We start from the raw sequence: 18,271 nt of genomic DNA on the forward strand, positions 1-18,271 counted from the left end.
GTGGTGTGAACAGGAACTAGAAGTTCCTCAGCTTTTATTCATTGCACTTTGTTTTGCTTGGCAGGTCCCTCCATCTCCCATCAGTACGCGAAGATCCCATATTTATATGGAGAGATTTATTAACTGATAGGCCTGGAATAGGTCTTCTACATTCAGAAGACTAATTAAAATTCATTGGCCTTAATGCAATGTAGAAAACAGGCACAAGATATGTGTGCACAAGGTTCAAGATGCTAAAATTAATGTACATTAAGAATATTAAGAATGTAAGAATATGTACATTATATAAAATGGAAGACTCAGAACGGGGAAGCCACATTAGACCTTAGTAGGTGGTCACCTCAGAGGCATGATAACTGGATCGTAGGAACGACTAGCTGGGATTGGGGGGGTGTATAGATGGGTAAAGTTAGAGACGTGTCTTAATATGAAAAAAATTGTTGCGGAGCATGTAGCTGTTGTCCCTTCTTAGGCTTTTCAAAAGTTGGGAGATATAGGTATTGTATTGTAACGTAGATGTGTAGGGACCATATTGCAGGGCTGGCCAACCTGTGGCTCTCCAGCTGTTGTAAAACTACAACTCCCACCATGCCCTGCTGTAGGCTGATAGCTGTAGGCAGTCTGGGCATGCTGGGAGTTGTAGTTTTGCAACAGCTGGAGAGCCTCAGGTTGGCCAGCTCTGCCATATTGCTTTTGGTTCCCATGCAATGCCTCAAGTGGAAGTTCACATCATGAACCCTGCAGAGCTGGCAGGACAGGAGCAACGCGGTCATGTGGCACAGGGTAATAAACATGTCCACTGATGTACCACAGAGTCCTACAAAAGACCCTCTTAGATCTCAGTTTGCATTTTTCATCAGCTCAAAGAACATGCCATTCAGATGGTGAACATAGCCCAAACTGTGCCTCTGATTTTACGTAGAGTGACAGGTCCGGCTCAAGTTGTATGTAAGCTCTTGGGTAACAGAGCTGACATCGGGCCCCTGTTAATCCCAGTTTGACAAATGTAAGGTGCATCTCCCAGTGTAAACAGGGGCAATGTACAAACTGATCTTACCAACAATCATTAGGACCCCCCAGGGGTGCACCTAGCCTTTCTGATGCCTGGGCCGAAAACTGAAACTGTGCCAATTTCTTAACCTAACCCCTTCCCTTCAGCCTATGGCCCTTCGGCGGCCCCTCTCTTGCCCCTATCTGGTGCTGCCTGAGGCGATCGCCTCAACTGACCTCATTGGTGGTGCACCCCTGGGACCCCATGCAGTTCGCATTGGTCTAAAAGGAACATGAATAAGGGATCAACTTCCTGGTTGCCATGTGACTGCGGTCCTGTCATGCCTTAGGGCAGTGAGATGTGTCCTGACATCAAAAGGACGTGTGACACTAACCAGTTCATTTTCTACCTCCACATATTCAAAATTATCTGTGTAAGGCCTCATGCACACGACCGTGGTGTGTTTTGCGGTCTGCAAATCGCGGATCCACAAAACACAGATGGCGTCCGTGCGCGTTTCGCAATTTGCGGAACAGCACGGACAGCCTTCAATATAAATGCCTATTCTTGTCCGCAAAGCGTGGACAAGAATAGAGCATGTTATATTTTTTTTAGCGGGGCCACGGAACGGAGCAACGTATGCGGACAGCACACGGAGTGCTGTCCGCATCTTTTGCAGCCCCATTGAATTGAATGGGTACGCATCCGAGCCGCCAAAACTGCGGCTCGGATGCGGACTAAAACAACGGCCGTGTGCATGAGGCCTAAAGCTTATATTACACTGCCAGATAATCTTTCAGATCATCTGTAACAAGCGTTCGTATGAATGCTCGTTACGATGATCTGGCAGTGTAATACTGCCGCCGATTAATCTTTCAACAGGTTTAAAAATCCTTATTTGCCAGTGGCAGATCGCGGTGTCTAATCATGATTTGCTGCCGGCAAACAATGATTCAGTATGGGGAGGAGTGATGGCAGAACCGATTACTCCTCCCCATACTGCTAGCAAGCAGGAGATTGCTGGGAAGAAACACCTTCCCTCCCAACTATCGCCTGCGTGATCTACAGGTGTAATATTGGCTTAACTGGATTTATAACAGACACAACTTGTGCTAATGTCCATTAGTGCAATTCAATAAGAATTTCAGGAAAAATTTGTTTTGCCACAAATCCGAATTTCCTCTCGCTAGGAATAATTTTTTACCTAAAATGGCAGCTACATTTGTTACAAAGTGAAAGTAAGAAGCCCGGGAACACGATAGGACTCATAGTGCCGTGCATCCAGCCAATAATCAGATAGCCATCCCCTGTGATGTCACAGCCCTATAAAAGCCTCATCCCACACGGTCTCCGCCATTTCACCGAGAACTAAGCATAGGGACAGACATGCCAAACACTAGGGACAGTGTTTCACAAAGCTTTTAATTGCAGAATTTTGGATAGAGAGATTACAATGACAGTGTAGGGAGATCGTAGGGAGAGTTTTTAGACACTGTAGGGCAAGCATAGGGAGACTGCAGGGACAGTGCAGGCTCAGTGTAATCGCCCTGTGCATCTTGTTGAACTGCTGCGCCATTCATACTCAATCTGTTCTGTTATCGATAGACTTACTGTGCATCAGACTCATTGTCAACAGGCGGTCTAATATAGAGGAGCGTTTATCTAGTTCACTTGCTGCGCCATTCATACTTAATCTGTTCTGTTATACATCAGACTCATTGTCAACAGGCGGTCTAATATAGATATACATGTTACATTTTTACAAGGATATGCATACCACTGGGCCTTGCTATCACACTGCTGTTGTTGGGTTCTGCTACCATATTGTACTGTATGCCACTGTTGTTGACCCCCATACTTACTCTGTTATGGGGCCTCTTTTGTCCCTGTTTGTCCGTGTTGACATCAGAGTTTATTTTTTCCCTTTTTCTAAACTGTCTGAAGAACAGAAAAAAAAAAGGATCCTGTATTTTGAGCATCCATATGGTCTCTTTCACACCGTCATTATTTGTTCAATATTTGATCAGTATTTGTAAGCCAAAAGCAGGAGTGGGTCCAAAACACAGAAGAGATGCAAATAATCCCATTACGTTTTGTCTCTGTTTGGGAACCACTCCTGTTTTTGGCTTTAAAATACTGACCTTCTGAAAGAGGCTTTATGGATGCTCAAAATACAGGCTTATTTTTTTCTGTTCTTCTGGCGGATTGGAAGAACTGAAAAATAAACAGTGATGTGAACAAAGCCTTAGGCCCCTTTCACACGGGCGAGAATTCCGCGTGGGTGCAATGCGTGAGGTGAACGCATTGCACCCGCACTGAATCCGGACCCATTCACTTTAATGGGGCTGTGCACAGGGGTGGGATTCAAATTTTTAACAACAGGTTCCCTACTCAACGGCAGGCATACAGCGTCACGACACATGTTTATATATACATACACATAAATACACCATATAAATGGTACACATACATAAATACACAACATATACACTACACAGACATACCACCCAACTTTCAAAAAGCCCAAGTAGCTAAACTATCAGAGGCGTGCAAAGCTTATCACAAGTTTTTTAAAGCGCTGGCCCACAACTCTAACTCCTCATAATGTCTCCATTGTGCCCCCCACACAGTAGTTATGCCAGGTCTGGGATGGTTGGGAGGTAAGGCATAAATAAACAGACTAAATAGACACTACACTCACATAATTACATATACAATATACACCATACAGTATATAAATGACCCCTAGGCTACACTCACAGTAGATTTACCTACTCCATATACATTTTATACACATTTGTACCTAGCACTAAAGACATATTTGCAGACATATTATATTCTGTGCTATCCAGAATACAGCACCACATACCTCTTATATCAAGTGACTTCTCCTCTGATGTAGACCTTCTCTTTCTTCATCTTCTCCTTTCAGACCAGACCGCCATGATAATTTCACCCATCTCTCGTCTCTGCAGTTTGACAAAAAAAATCTTAGGTTACTACTTTTCCATCCTCCTACCTTCTGAACAACTCATCCTGTCACATTTAATACTGTGCCTGCTGTGCTCCCCAATACTATACTACAGAAACTGTACACCTGAAAATGCCAGTACCACACAGATAGTGCCCCCAGTGCTGTGCCCGCTGTGCTCCCCAATACTATACTACAAAAACTGTACACCTGAAAATGCCAGTACCACACAGATAGTGCCCCCAGTGCTGTGCCCGCTGTGCTCCCCAATACTATACTACAAAAACTGTACACCTGAAAATGCCAGTACCACACAGATAGTGCCCCCAGTACCATGCCCACTGTGCTCCCCAATACTAAACAGCAGAAACAGATAAACCCCCTGATAACACTAGTACCACACAGATAGTGCCCTTCAATAATTATTGGCAGACACTGCCCTGCAAATAACTGTGCCCAGCAAATAGTGCCCCTGACACTAATAGTGTAAAACATTATGTCCCCCTGTTACTACTGGGGGACTATGGGGAACATGGTTACTATTATGGGTACTATGGGAGCATTATTACTTCTGGGGCACAGTGGGAACCTTATTACTACTAGGTGCACTCTGGCAGAGAATAATTACTATTGGTGAAACTTTGGAGCAGTATTACTGTGGGGGGCAAACTGGCCTCTTAAAATGAGCACCAGTACAAAAAATGCCCCCTAAGGGAGCATTCACACGACCGTGTTGGTTTTGCGGTCCCTAAATCACGGATCCGTGTGTTCCGTATGTCTTCAGTTATGTTTCCGTTTCAGTTCCGTAAGTCCGTATAATACGGACGTGGTGCTTCCAAGTGTCATCCGTTTTCACGGTCCGCAAAAAAACCGGAAGGGTTAAAATTAAATGTCCATTCCTCATCATCGCTAATTCTACCAAGCCAACCATAGTAAACCAGGTCTAAGTTGAAATCGCAATGCGATTACTTTAAAGTTATATTAATCGCATTGCGATTTCAACTTAGAGCTGTGTTTCTGTCAGCTTGCTAGAATTAACACGAATTAACACGAATATGGAATATAGCAGTGCTATATTCGCAATGCAATTACTTTAAGTTATATTAATCGCATTGCGATTTCAACGTAATTCTCAAATCCGACAGTACATTCTAGTATGGAGGCGTTCCCATGGTGATGGGGACGCTCCATGAGCACAGAAGTCGGCATGAAATGGGGTTTCCTAGAATGTTTTCAGTCCAGGGGTCCGCAAAAAACGGATGACATACGGATGCATTTCTGTGTGCTATCAGTTTTTCACGGACCCAATGACTTTCTATGGGGCCACGGACCGCGATTTGCGGGCAAGGTCAGGACATGTTCTAAAAAAAAAGGAACGGACACACGGAACGGACAGCACACGGATGAGAATAAAAGGCATTCCGCAATTTTCGCGGACCCATAGAAATGAATGGGTCCGTGCATTGTCCGCCAAAATTGCGGAACGGACACGGAAGAAAAACACGTTCGTGTGAATGCTCCCTAATAATGTGCACTAGTTCAAAAATGCTCCCGTTCTGTGTGCCAGTACAAAAAATGCGTCCTCTTTGTGCCTCCTGTTGAGCTAATATCCCTATAGTGCCTCCATAATGTGTGCAAGTATAAAATACCCCTATTTAATGCTCACATAGTGCTCCTCTCTTACCCATAGTGTCCCCCATAATGTGCCAGTATAAAATGCCCCAAGTAGATGCTACCATAGTGCTCCTTCCTTTTCCCCATAGTGCCCCATAATGTGCCAGTATAATATGCCCCCATAGTGTTCTCCCCCCCTTCCAACCCCATAGTGCTTCCATAATGTTCCAGTATAAGATTCCTTTATAGTGTCCCCAATGATGTGCCAGTATAAATGCCCCCGGCAGCTGCCCCTATAGTGTCCCCCATGATGTGCCAGTATAGATGCCCCCATAGTGTCCCCCATGAGGTGCCAGTATAAATACCCCCAGTAGATACCCCCATATTGTCACCCATGATGTGCCAGTATAACTGCCCCCAGTAGGTGCCCCCATAATGTGCCAGTATAAATTCCTCCAAGTAGATGCCCCCATGATGTGCCAGTATAATTGCCCCCATAGTGCCCCATGATGTGCCACTATAAATGCCCCTATAGTGTCCCCCATGATGTGCCAGTAGATGCCCCAGTGTTCCCCATGAAGTGCCAGTATAAATACCCCCAGTAGATACCCCATATTGTCACTCATGATGTGCAAGTATAACTGCCCCCTAGTAGGTGCCCCCATAATGTGCCAGTATAAATTCCCCAGAGTAGATAGCCCAAATGTGCCAGTATAAATGCCCCAGTAGATGCCCCCATTATGTGCCAGTATAATTGCCCCCATAGTGCCCCCATGATGTGCCACTATAAATGCCCCCATAGTGTCCCCCATGATGTGCCAGTAGAAATGCCCCCAGTGTCCCCGATGATGTGCCAGTATTGCCCCTATAGTGTCCCCCATGATGTGCCAGTAATGCCCCTATAGTGCCCCCCATAATGTGCCAGTAGATGCCCCCATAGTGTCTCCCATGATGTGAAACTTGCAAGTAATGCCCCCATAGTGTCTCCCATGATGTGCCAGTAAATGCCCCCATAGTGTCCACCAGGATGTGCCAGTAATGCCCCCAAAGTGTCCCCTATCATGTGCCAGTAATTCTCCCCAAGTTAATACCCCCATAGCGCGCCACATAAAGGAAAAAAAAACACATACTTACCTCCATGCTGGCAGCAATACACGCCTCTTCTGGTGGCCTGTGTCCCGCGCAGTACAAATCTTGGTTCAGATGGACGCGAAGATGTCATCGCTCCGCCTACGCCAGCCTCTGATTGGCTGCCGAAGCAACAAGCCAGCAGCAGCAGCTGACTGCCGAGCCACTGGTAATTACATTTCTCGGGGGGGGGGGGGGCATGTGCAGGGAGGGGACTTGAGCTGGGGATTCATTTGCTGCGTGCGGGGGATTGATTTATGCTGGAGGACCGGGTCGGGATTCCTGCTTCTCACCGGTCCTGCGAACCTGCTGTAATTTTAACAAACGGTTCGGCAGAACCGGCTGGATCCCATGCCTGGCTGTGCAGATGAGCGGTGATTTTCACGCATCACAATCGCAGCATGTTCTTTATTCTGCGTTTTTCACGAGGCCCCGTAGCAATGAATGGGGCTGTGTGAAAATCGCATAGCATCCGCAAGCAAGTGCGATGCAATGCGATTTTCGAGCATGGTTGCTAAGAGATGATGTTAGTAAATTGATTAAAGTCAATTTACTGTATTATTTTCCCTTACAGTATAACATGGTTATAAGGGAACATAATAGCATTCTTAATACAGAATGCTTACTAAAATGTTGCTTGAGGGGTTAAAAAAAAAAAATAATTAACTCACCTCATCCACTTGATCGCGCAGCCGGCATCGTCTTCTTTCTTCTTTGAGGACCTGCAAAAGGACCTTTGATGATGTAATCGCGCTCACCACAAGCCAATACATTCTAATACTGTATGGAGCACTCGCTCCGTACAATATTAAAACAAAGTTTTATGCAAATCGACTTTGGATGTTTCATCCGAAGTCGATTCGCTCATCCCTAGACCTGTAACACTGACGCAGAGTAAATCTACAGCTAACAGAAGGGATTAAAAAACGTGTTTGGACTGCCACAACATGCATTAAAAGAACTTTATTTATTTTTTCCACTACTTTATTGGCGCTGCCTCCATGTCTTTATTTTGTTCCACTAAGGAGCCGTTACACTGCAGGGGTGCGCACAGGTCTTTCGTTTTATTGAAGGCTGCTGTATGCTTTTCTTTTTCTTTGACAAAAGAGATCAGCTCTGAATCTTGGTGCCCTGCACAGTGATTTAGATAGTGATCCATTACATCTGTAATACTGACGGCACAGTACCTACAGAATGGATAAAAAGGGGTTGTCTGGGTTCAGAGCTAAACCCAGACATACCCATAATTTCACCCAGGCAGCCCCCCTGATTTTGGCATTTCATGCGCGGATGAGCTCCCTTGCCCTGCACTGGATCGCGCAGGGCAAGGGCTCTATTATTTACAATAACACACTGTCAGGTGCAGTGGCGGATCCAGGGGGGGGGCAACGGGGCAATTGCCCCCCCCCGAGCTGGCGGCGGGCGGCGGCGGCGGCAGCGGGGCACAGGGAGAAGAGCGCTTCCATTGTGGAAGCGCTCATCTCCAGTCATCTGTATCGCCGTCCTCAGGACAGCGATACAGATGCCTGCCTGTGCTGCGGCAGGGAAGGGAGAGGCGTGTCCCTTTCCCTTCCTCTGATAGGCTGCCGGACTAGTGCCTGCAGCCTATCAGAGGCCGGCGCAGGCGGCGTGATGACGTCATCACGCCGCCTGAGCCATACAGCGTGGGACACAGGCCTGAAGAGGCCTGCATCGCATCGCTGACATGGAGGTAAGTATGTGTGGTTTTTTCTTTTCTTAATTATATACAATGCTTTTACTGGCACCTGGGGGGGGGGCTATTACTGGCAAAGGGGGGCTATTACTGGCAAAGGGGGGGTCTCTTATTACTGGCAAAGGGGGGTCTCTTATTACTGGCAAAGGGGGGTCTCTTATTACTGGCAAAGGGGGGTCTCTTATTACTGGCAAAGGGGGGGTCTCTTATTACTGGCAAAGGGGGGTCTCTTATTACTGGCAAAGGGGGGGGCTGTTATTACTGGCAAAGGGGGGGCTGTTATTACTGGCAAAGGGGGGCTGTTATTACTGGCAAAGGGGGGCTGTTATTACTGGCAAAGGGGGGCTCTTATTACTGGGGGCTGTTATTACTGGAGGCTCTTATTACTGGCTCAGAGGGGCTGTTATTACTGGCACAGAGGGGCTCTTATTACCGGGGGGGCTGTTATTACTGGCACCGGGGGGGCTGTTATTACTGGCACCGGGGGGGCTGTTATTACTGGCACCGGGGGGGGGGCTGTTATTACTGGCACCGGGGGGGCTGCTATTACTGGCACAGGGGGGCTATTATTACTGGCACATGATTGGGGGCACTATAGGGGCATCTACTGAGGCCACAAAGAAGGGGTATTTTATATGGGCTCTCTGTACAGTACAATTTTATACTGGGACACATTATGGTGGGTACTATGGGGAAGGGGGGAGAGGAGTACTATGGGGTCATCTACGGGGGGCACTAAGAAGGGGTATTTTATACTTGCAAATTATGGGGGACACTGAGGGCATCTACTGGAGCATTTTATACTGGTACATTATGGGGGGCACTAGGAGGAAGGAGGGTGTGGAGGACTATGGGGTCATTTACTAGGGGCACTATATAGGGGTATTTTATACTGGCACATTATGGGGGCACTATGGGGACATTAGCTCTACTGGGGGCATTACAAGGGGGTATTTTTTGCACTGTCACATTATAAGGAGAATTATTACTACTGGGGGGGGGGGGGGGCATTATGGTGGGCTTTATTACTCCCCCATGGTATGACCCCCTAGTAGCAGCACCATCCTCTCCCTGCTCTGCTATCCCTCTGCCCCTTCTCCAAATACTTATTATGAAATCTTTCTCATTAGGATAAAACACATCAGCTCCGCCGAGCCCCCCAACAAAGTGTGGAAGTGGCGTCCGAGATCCCCAAGGGCCAAGCCAAGTAACTGTGAGTGTTCATGTGAAATATGTTTGTTATACACATATAGCCTACACTGTGCCACACAATATACAGTATACCTCTACACTGTGTAATCTGTTCTATAAGCACCATTGTTTTGTGGCGGCGGACAGAAAATAATCTGAAAGTGCCCCTCCCGAGACCAGGCTCTGGATCCGCCACTGGTCAGGTGGAGGCTTCTGCCCAGTGTGTGTTCGGTGACATCACCGGCTCTGATGGGCGGGCTTTAGCGCTGCCCTAGCTGTTTTACAGGCTAGGGCAGCACTAAAGCCCACCCACCAGTGCCGGTGACATCACCAGGCTCACTGCTGGGGAGAAGCCTCCACCTGGCAGCCCCATGGAGAGCCCGGTTCGTCACCAGAACTCCAGAAAATACCTTTGCCCTGTGCGATTCAGCGCAGGGCAAAGGAGAGCATCGGAGCATAAACTGCTCCGATGCTCATGTCAGGGGGGCTGCCGGGGTGAAAATGGGGGTATGTCCGGGTACAGCTCTGAACCCGGACAACCCCTTTAACTACGAATGTGAGTGCACTAGAACATAATGCACACAGCAATACACTCTCCTGCAGCAAGCCTTCACACTGGGATTTGGCCATGGGATGAATATAATTGGGCAGAGTGGCCTGGGTATACCAAATCTATCGTAATTTGTGACAAATTAATTCATAATATATCAAATTTCTTGTCGAACGTCGGCGAATCGACCAAATCAAATTTTTAAAAAACTTTGCTCATCACTAATGTCCTTCATCTGTTATCTGAACAAAATTCATCCTTATATTTATCTGTCTGTCTGTTATCTATCTATCTATATCTATGATCTGTTTGTCTGCCCGTCTGTCCATTCAGGACTGACACTGCACATAGAGGAGAGGTTATTGAAGAAGCGCTGTGAGCATGTGCGTCCTGTATTACAAGGCTTTACTACAGGACGTAACCAACAGCGACTGAAATCAAAACAGATTGGCCACAGGATGCAATGTTAGGCTAAAAGTTATTAGTAATAACTTTGGAATAAGGCCTCATGCACACGGCCGTTGCAAACAACGGGTCGACAATCCACGGCCGCCGGCCATGTGTACCACACATCACGGATGTGGACCCATTGACTTGAATTGGTCTGCAATTCCAGAGAAGCGGAACAGAACACCGGAAGCACTACGGAATTCTTCCGTGGTGTTTCTTTCCATTGTTCCGCACCGCAAATAAATATGACATGTCATATTTTTTTGCGGTGTGGACAGACCACGGACCCATTCAAATTGAATGGGTCCGGCCCGCTGCACGGATGTTGCTTGTGCATTGGGGACCGCAATTGCTAGGTCTACACGACGACATTTGTCACGCGACAGATAGGGCGCAACATTTGTAGCGCAACATTTTGTTGCACCAATGTCGCGCGACAATTTTTATAATGGCAGTCTATGGTGTCGCACTGCAACATGCGACATGCTGCGACTGCGACGCAACAGTCACTGAAAAATCCATCTCGAATGGATTTTCTGCGACTGTTGCGTTGCAGTCACAACATGTTGCAGTGCGACACCATAGACTGCCATTATAAAAATTGTCGCGCGACATTGGTGCAACAAAATGTTGCGCTACAAATGTTGCGCCCTATCTGTCGCGCGACAAATGTCGTCATGTAGACCTAGCCTTATATTAGTGGCTCAGCCCCTTACTGTTCATGGCGGTTGGGTTTGGCACAGTTTGCCATCCAGTATTTTTTTTACAGATCAGCTTAATGGGTATGTTCAAAAGACAGATTTTTGGTCCGGATTCCATGCCAAAAAGGTGTGTAGATTTTTTCCATTAATATAAATGTGGAATCCACGTGTTAATTCAAGCATTGTTTTTTTCTGCTTTCTGTTTTAAAAAGAATCCGCGCCCAGAACCCCCACAAGAATTACAATGTACGCCAAAACCGCATCCAAAACCACGTTATAAAATGCGTCAGCAAAGAAAAACTGCATCTGCATCAGTGCAGAAAATATTCAGTGTGAACATACCCTTAGGGTCCATTCACACGTCCGTTTTGGTGTTCCGCATCCGTTCCGATTAAAAACGGAACGTTATGCGGATCCATTTATTTTCAATGGAATCCGCAAATAATCGGACAGCACTCATGGTGCTCTCCGATTCCGTGATTCCGCTTCGTTCCGTGGGTTCCGTTTATTCGGATCCAGGAAAAAAATATACCCTGTCCTACTATTTGTCCGATTTTGTGTTCCGTCATGCCATTCTAGTCAATGGATCCGTCAAAAATGCGGAAGACATGCTAAAAGCATCCTCATGTCATCCAGATTTTCGGATCCGCAAAAAACAGGAACGTTTATCTGGAAAGATAAAAATACTGACGTGTGAATGGACCCTTAATGTGCTTTATGGATGTATTACTGTACATGCAGCCACAAGTCACCTGGCAGAACAGGTACATGGCTGGCGGCACACCTGGAGTCACGCTGGAAGCGTCTACGAAGGAAAAGTCGTCATCCCGCCTGAAACCAGTCTGATGAGCTTAGTTCCGCTCACTGCCAGCGCTCTGTGCCAAGCTGCTCCAGAAAACCCAACTTCCTTTTTCCTTTCCGCTGTCAGTCCTGCTGGGAATAACTTTGAATGTTGCTGACAATGCAGTTCCCTGTTAGAATTTCAATCATTATTCAGTGGTTGATAGGGGAAACGTGAACAGTGGTCCACAATGCACGGGCACCGGCCGTGTGCCCACCGTTTGCGGATGCAGACCTATCCACTTGAATCGGTCCACGACATGCAAGATTCAGTCGGCACCGCAAAACATTATAGCCAATTACCTGCCTGTGTAAAAGAACCCTAAGGGCTCATTCACACAACTGTATATTTGTGTCTGCATCTGTTCTGCAATGTTGCAGCATTCACTTCAATGGGACCGCAAAAGATGCGGACAGCCCTCCGCGGCACCGCAAAAAAGAGAGCATGTCCTATTCTTGTCAGCATTTCTATGGCTATTTTCACATTAGCGTTAGTAGGGTCCAGCAGGGCATGTTTGCCATTCTGTGGCCGGACTCCCATCCCCATTATAGTGAATGAGACCGCAGCAGACTTCCACGTAGGCAAGCGTTAGTACGGATCCAACAGGCTGTTCCCCTGCCGGACCCTGCTAATGTGAAAGTAGCCTATCATAGGCCTGTTCCGTTCTGCAAAATGGTGAATGCACATGTCCAGTATCCACGTTTTGAGGCTCTGCACTTTGCAGACTGCAAAAACGGATTCGGTTGTCTGAATGAGCCCTTAGGGTCCAGCCACACAGTCGGGATGCAGTTTTGGAAGCCACAATCAGGAGTGAATTATAAAAGGAGGGTACAATTTATTTATTTTTAATTCACTCCTGGTTCCAGCTTCCAAAACTGTAGAGATGAGCGAATTAGTCAAAAATTTGATTTGGCTGCTTTACCGAATTCTACAGAAAAATTTGCTTAGTGACAAATTACTTTGTCTCACATTTCTTTGTAAGTAGTGGGTGCAATGACAGGGAGTGCCCCCCCATCATTGTACCCCTCAGATGCCGCCAGTGACGTACATAGAGAAGGGCCCCATAGCAAGGATCAAACCAGGTCCCTTTCCCCCCCCAGGACAGAAGGGTTTCCACCTAAACCTCTTTCATTGACCCTTGGGCCATTTTTCCACTGCCTCGATTACTAAATGTGTTCCTTTAGGGTCCATTCACACGTCCGCATCCGTTCCGCAATTTTGGAGGGTGGAGTCCTGACCGAGTTTTCACCTCCAGTAGAAGAGGAGATAATCCCAACTAAGGGCTCGTTCACACAAACATGTTAAGCCTGTGCCCCTGCTGTGGACTGCAAATTGCAGTCCGCAATGCACGGGCACCGTCCGTGGGGCAGGCGCATGGAGATCGCAAACCCATTCACTTGACTGGGTCCGCGATCCTTCCATTCTGCAAAAATATAGAGCAAGTTCTATCCTTTTGCAGTGCGGAATCCCAGAAAGCACTCCATAGCGTTCCGTTGTGCATCTCCAGATTTGCGGACCCATTGAAATGAATGGGTCCGCATCCGTGATGCGGAATGGTACCTGTGTATTGCGGATCCGAAAATGCGTTCTGCAATATGGAAACGGGCATCACACGTTCGTGTGAACGAGCCCTAAGACTGGGCCCCCTCTTGCCCTGGGCCCTATAGCAGTCGCAAAGTCTGCCGCTATGGTAGTTACGCCCCTGAATGCCGCGTTCACAGCTGATCGCGGCATCTGATGTAAATAACTCTTTAAAAAAATAAAAAAAATAAAAAATATTCATACTAAGGGCACTTTCACACTAGCGTTATTCTTTTACGGTATTAAAATCCGGTAAAGGGTCTCAATACTGGACAAAAAAACGCATCGGTTTTGTCCTAATGCATTCTGAATAGAAAGCAATCCGTTCAGTATGTATCAGGATGTCTTCCGTTCCGTCCCTTGTACGGTATTTGACCGGACAAAATACCGCAGCGTGCTGCAGTATTTTTTTCGGCTAAAATCCCAGAATAATACAGTACTTGCCATAGAGATGTATTAATGCTGCGTTGCCGGATCCGGTTTTCTGGTCTGTGCTGGGATATAGGAGGAGCTAGTCTCACTTTTGATCTTTAAAAAAAAAATCCATACCGGATCGGTTATTCCGGATTATAACGGATGAGACTGATCTGGTATATCAGTGTTCCCCAACTCCAGTCCTCAGGGCCCACCTACCAGTCATGATTTGAGAATATCCCACAGAATGAATGCCTGAGGTAAGTCCTGATGCATGGACACTAATTCTATCACCTGCTCAATACTAAGGAAATCCTGAAAACATGACTGGTAGGTGGGTCCCGAGGACTGGAGGTGAGGAACCCTGCGGTATATCACCGGATCCGTCTAAGGCTGAATGCACACGGCTGTGGTATCCCAGCCTGGCATCCTGCTGCCAGGAGCGCACGGCGTCATTGGTTGCTATGACGCCGTGCGCTTCATGCCTCCGCTGCACTACAGTAATACACTCGTATAGATCATACCAGTGTATTACTATAGTGCAGCGGCGGCATGAAGCGCACGGCGTCATAGCAACCAATGACGCTGTGCGCACCTCATGTCAGCAGGATGCCAGGCTGGGATACCACGGACCGCTCACGGCCATGTGCATTTGGCCTAACGGATCTGGGAAAAAAAAAGGACATCCGTTTGCATACAGTTTGCCGTTGCCGGAACTGCCTGCCGGATTCTAATAACGCTAGTGTGACAGTAGCCCAGCGGTTCTCAACCTAGGAGTCGCGACCCATTTGGGGGTCGATCGGCCCTTTCCGGGGGGTCGCCTGAGGCTTCCTATTAGGGCTGCACGATTGTAGCGTTACATTACCCTACTTCGTGAGATTTCCCTACCTCCAGGGGCGTAACTATAGGGGAAGCAGGGGAAGCGGTTGCTTTGGGGCCCTGACCCCGAAGGGGCCCATCCAGGAGGAGGAGGACTAAAAGATTTTGTCAGGGCCCCCTCAACAGTATTACACAATGAAATTATATACAGTGACAGTATAGACAGTGTACAAAATAGATGGAACAGCTGCCAGTCCTGGTCTGAGAGAGCGATCTGTACTAGCCACAGGAATGGTGGCGGCATGAAAGGAAGGGGTTGTAAAAAAATTACTGGGGGAGGGGGGCCCCATTCATAAATATGCTGTGGGGCCCAGTAATTTCTAGTTACGCCACTGCCTACCTCCTGACTTCCCGTCGCACTGCTAATGACGTGAGGAGGCGTTCCTGAGTTTTGACGATCTGCGCATGTGCAAACCGACAGTTTTATGGAAAATCTCAGCAGAGTTCAGTTTCACACCGGGACACTGCGCATGCGCCGGCCGGAGTTAGCCGTGCTTGCGCACTGGGCCGTAATATTTCCCTACTAAGGCTCTCCTGCGCATGCGCAGTGTCCCGGTGTGAAGCTGAACTCCGCTGAGATTTTCCATAAACTGTCGGTTTGCGCATGCGCAGATCGTCAAAACTCAGGAACGCCTCCTCACGTCATTAGCGACGGGAAGTCAGGAGGTAGGGAAATCTCACGAGGTAGGGTAGTATAACGCTACAAATAGGAGAGAGATTGTTTCACACAGGAGTAACATACTTTACACGCAAAGACAGTTATGTGCGCAGTTTAGGACACATGAGGGGACACATAGGGCCATGAGGGGGACCAGCATAAGATGCTATATGTCTTATGCTGGCCCCCCTCATGGCCCTATGTGTCATAGCACACATCCCCTATAACAGCGTACTCCACAGATCCACCCCATAACAGTGCCATCCACAGGTCCCCCATAAGTGTCCTCCACAGATCCCCCATAACACTGTCCTCCACAGATCCCCCATAACAGCGTCCTCCACAGATCCCCCATATAACAGCATCCTCCACAGATCCCCCATAACAGCGTCCTCCACAGATCCCCCATAACAGCGTCCTCCACAGATCCCCCATAACAGCGTCCTCCACAGATCCCCCATAACAGCGTCCTCCTCAGATCCCCCATATAACAGCGTCCTCCTCAGATCCCCCATATAACAGCGTCCTCCACAGATCCCCCATATAACAGCGTCCTCCACAGATCCCCCATATAACAAGCGTCCTCCACAGATCCCCCATATAACAGCGTCCTCCACAGATCCCCCATAACAGCGTCCTCCACAGATCCCCCATATAACAGCGTCCTCCTCAGATCCCCCATATAACAGCGTCCTCCAGATCCCCCATATAACAGCGTCCTCAGATCCCCATACAGCGTCCTCCTCAGATCCCCCATATAACAGCGTCCTCCACAGATCCCCCATATAACAGCGTCCTCCTCAGATCCCCCATATAACAGCGTCCTCCTCAGATCCCCCATATAACAGCGTCCTCCACAGATCCCCCATATAACAGCGTCCTCCACAGATCCCCCATATAAACAGCGTCCTCCACAGATCCCCATATAACAGCGTCCTCCACAGATCCCCCATATAACAGCGTCCTCCACAGATCCCCCATATAACAGCGTCTTCCACAGATCCCCCACAACACAGCGCCCTCCACAGATCCCCCATATAACAGCGTCCTCCACAGATCCCCCACAACACAGCGCCAATTACAGAACTACCTAACACCCTGTAATAGACTGGCATACATCCTGCATATCAGATATTTACATTACAATTCATAACAGTAGCAAAATTAGTTATGACGTAGCAAGGAAAAAAATGTAATGGTTGGGGGTCACCACAACATGAGGAACTGTATTAAGGGGTCACGGCTTTAGAAAGGTTGAGAACCACTGATCTTCTTGCTTGAAGATCATACGTCGCCACACATAGTATTTTGTGCGACATCTTCAAGCAAGATGGGGTCAGCCGACCCGTTGTGAGCAAATGGATTGGGTAAGTAAGATTTTATTTTAAATTTTTTTTTACACAAGATCGGGTTAAATCAGTTCACTAGCACGATGAAATTTGGCTTTGTGGCGAATCGAATTTACAAAGAAAAATCATAGAAATAAGATAATAATGCACTCAAGTGTGAATCCGCTCCTATTTTATCCTGGGAGTAGCATTGCTCTGCACTTTCCCCTCCCTATCTCATAGACCGCCTTGATTAGGTGGTACATATGGCTGCGCTCGCTCCTCCTTCCATCCTGATGCACATGGAGGTGACTAGGAGCAGCGCACCATATGTGCGGGGTCTGCGCTCCTGAGCATAGAAGCCCAACGGCTTGGGTAGGTTTAGCGTAGGACCGGCCTGACCTGAGACCACCTTGGCGCTGGGTAGGCGGGCACAGATGTGTTTTGATCAAAATATATTGGCTAAGTGTCTCAGATTTTATCATATCAGAGTGAGGGCTTTGTCCATATATAGTGCTTGCATCTACTTTACTAAGTGCAGTATTATCGTATTTCTGTGATTTTCTTCAATAATCTGGCCAGGGACATCCGCATATTTATACACCATACCGTGCAGGATGTTTTTATCTTAGTTTTTTTTCTGTGATTCTTTTATTTTATTTATAATTTTTTTTTTGCTTATGTAGAATCGAATTTATCCTGAAATTCAGAACCAGGTCCACTTTGTCGCCTTCGATTCGCTCAACACTACAAAACTGCATCAGGAAACCTGACCTCAGGGGCTGCTGACCACATGCGGCCCAGCGTCCATGGCAACCACATCATTTTGTGGGCGGCCATCAGCTGACGTGGCATGTGGCCAGCAGCACCACGGGGCAGTGCCCTCCACCATATGATCATGCCAATCAAATTCCAGCTGACATTTCTCCAGAGCAGAATTGGAAGCGGAAGAAGCGATCTGATTGGTTGGCTAATTAGGCTGCCTGTTTCCAATCCCCGGCGCCATGCAACAGTTCAATGACAAATTCAACTCTGCTACATATGCTGAGGCTACGACAAGAATCGGGATTTCCAGCAGCCAGCCATTGCAATGCTGACACGCCGGGGGAGATGCCGGTGTGCGGGGCGTCCCTCCGATGCTACACACACCGGCGGAGACTTCCTATCCTCTGTGCTCCGCCAGCGGCTCCCGCAGTGACACTGCCATCTAGTGGCGGCGGGCGGTAATTTCCGTCGGCTCACTCTGTGATCTGTCAGTGC

The sequence above is a fragment of the Bufo gargarizans genome, chromosome 7 (assembly GCF_014858855.1).
Source record: "Bufo gargarizans isolate SCDJY-AF-19 chromosome 7, ASM1485885v1, whole genome shotgun sequence".
Taxonomy (NCBI): domain Eukaryota; kingdom Metazoa; phylum Chordata; class Amphibia; order Anura; family Bufonidae; genus Bufo; species Bufo gargarizans.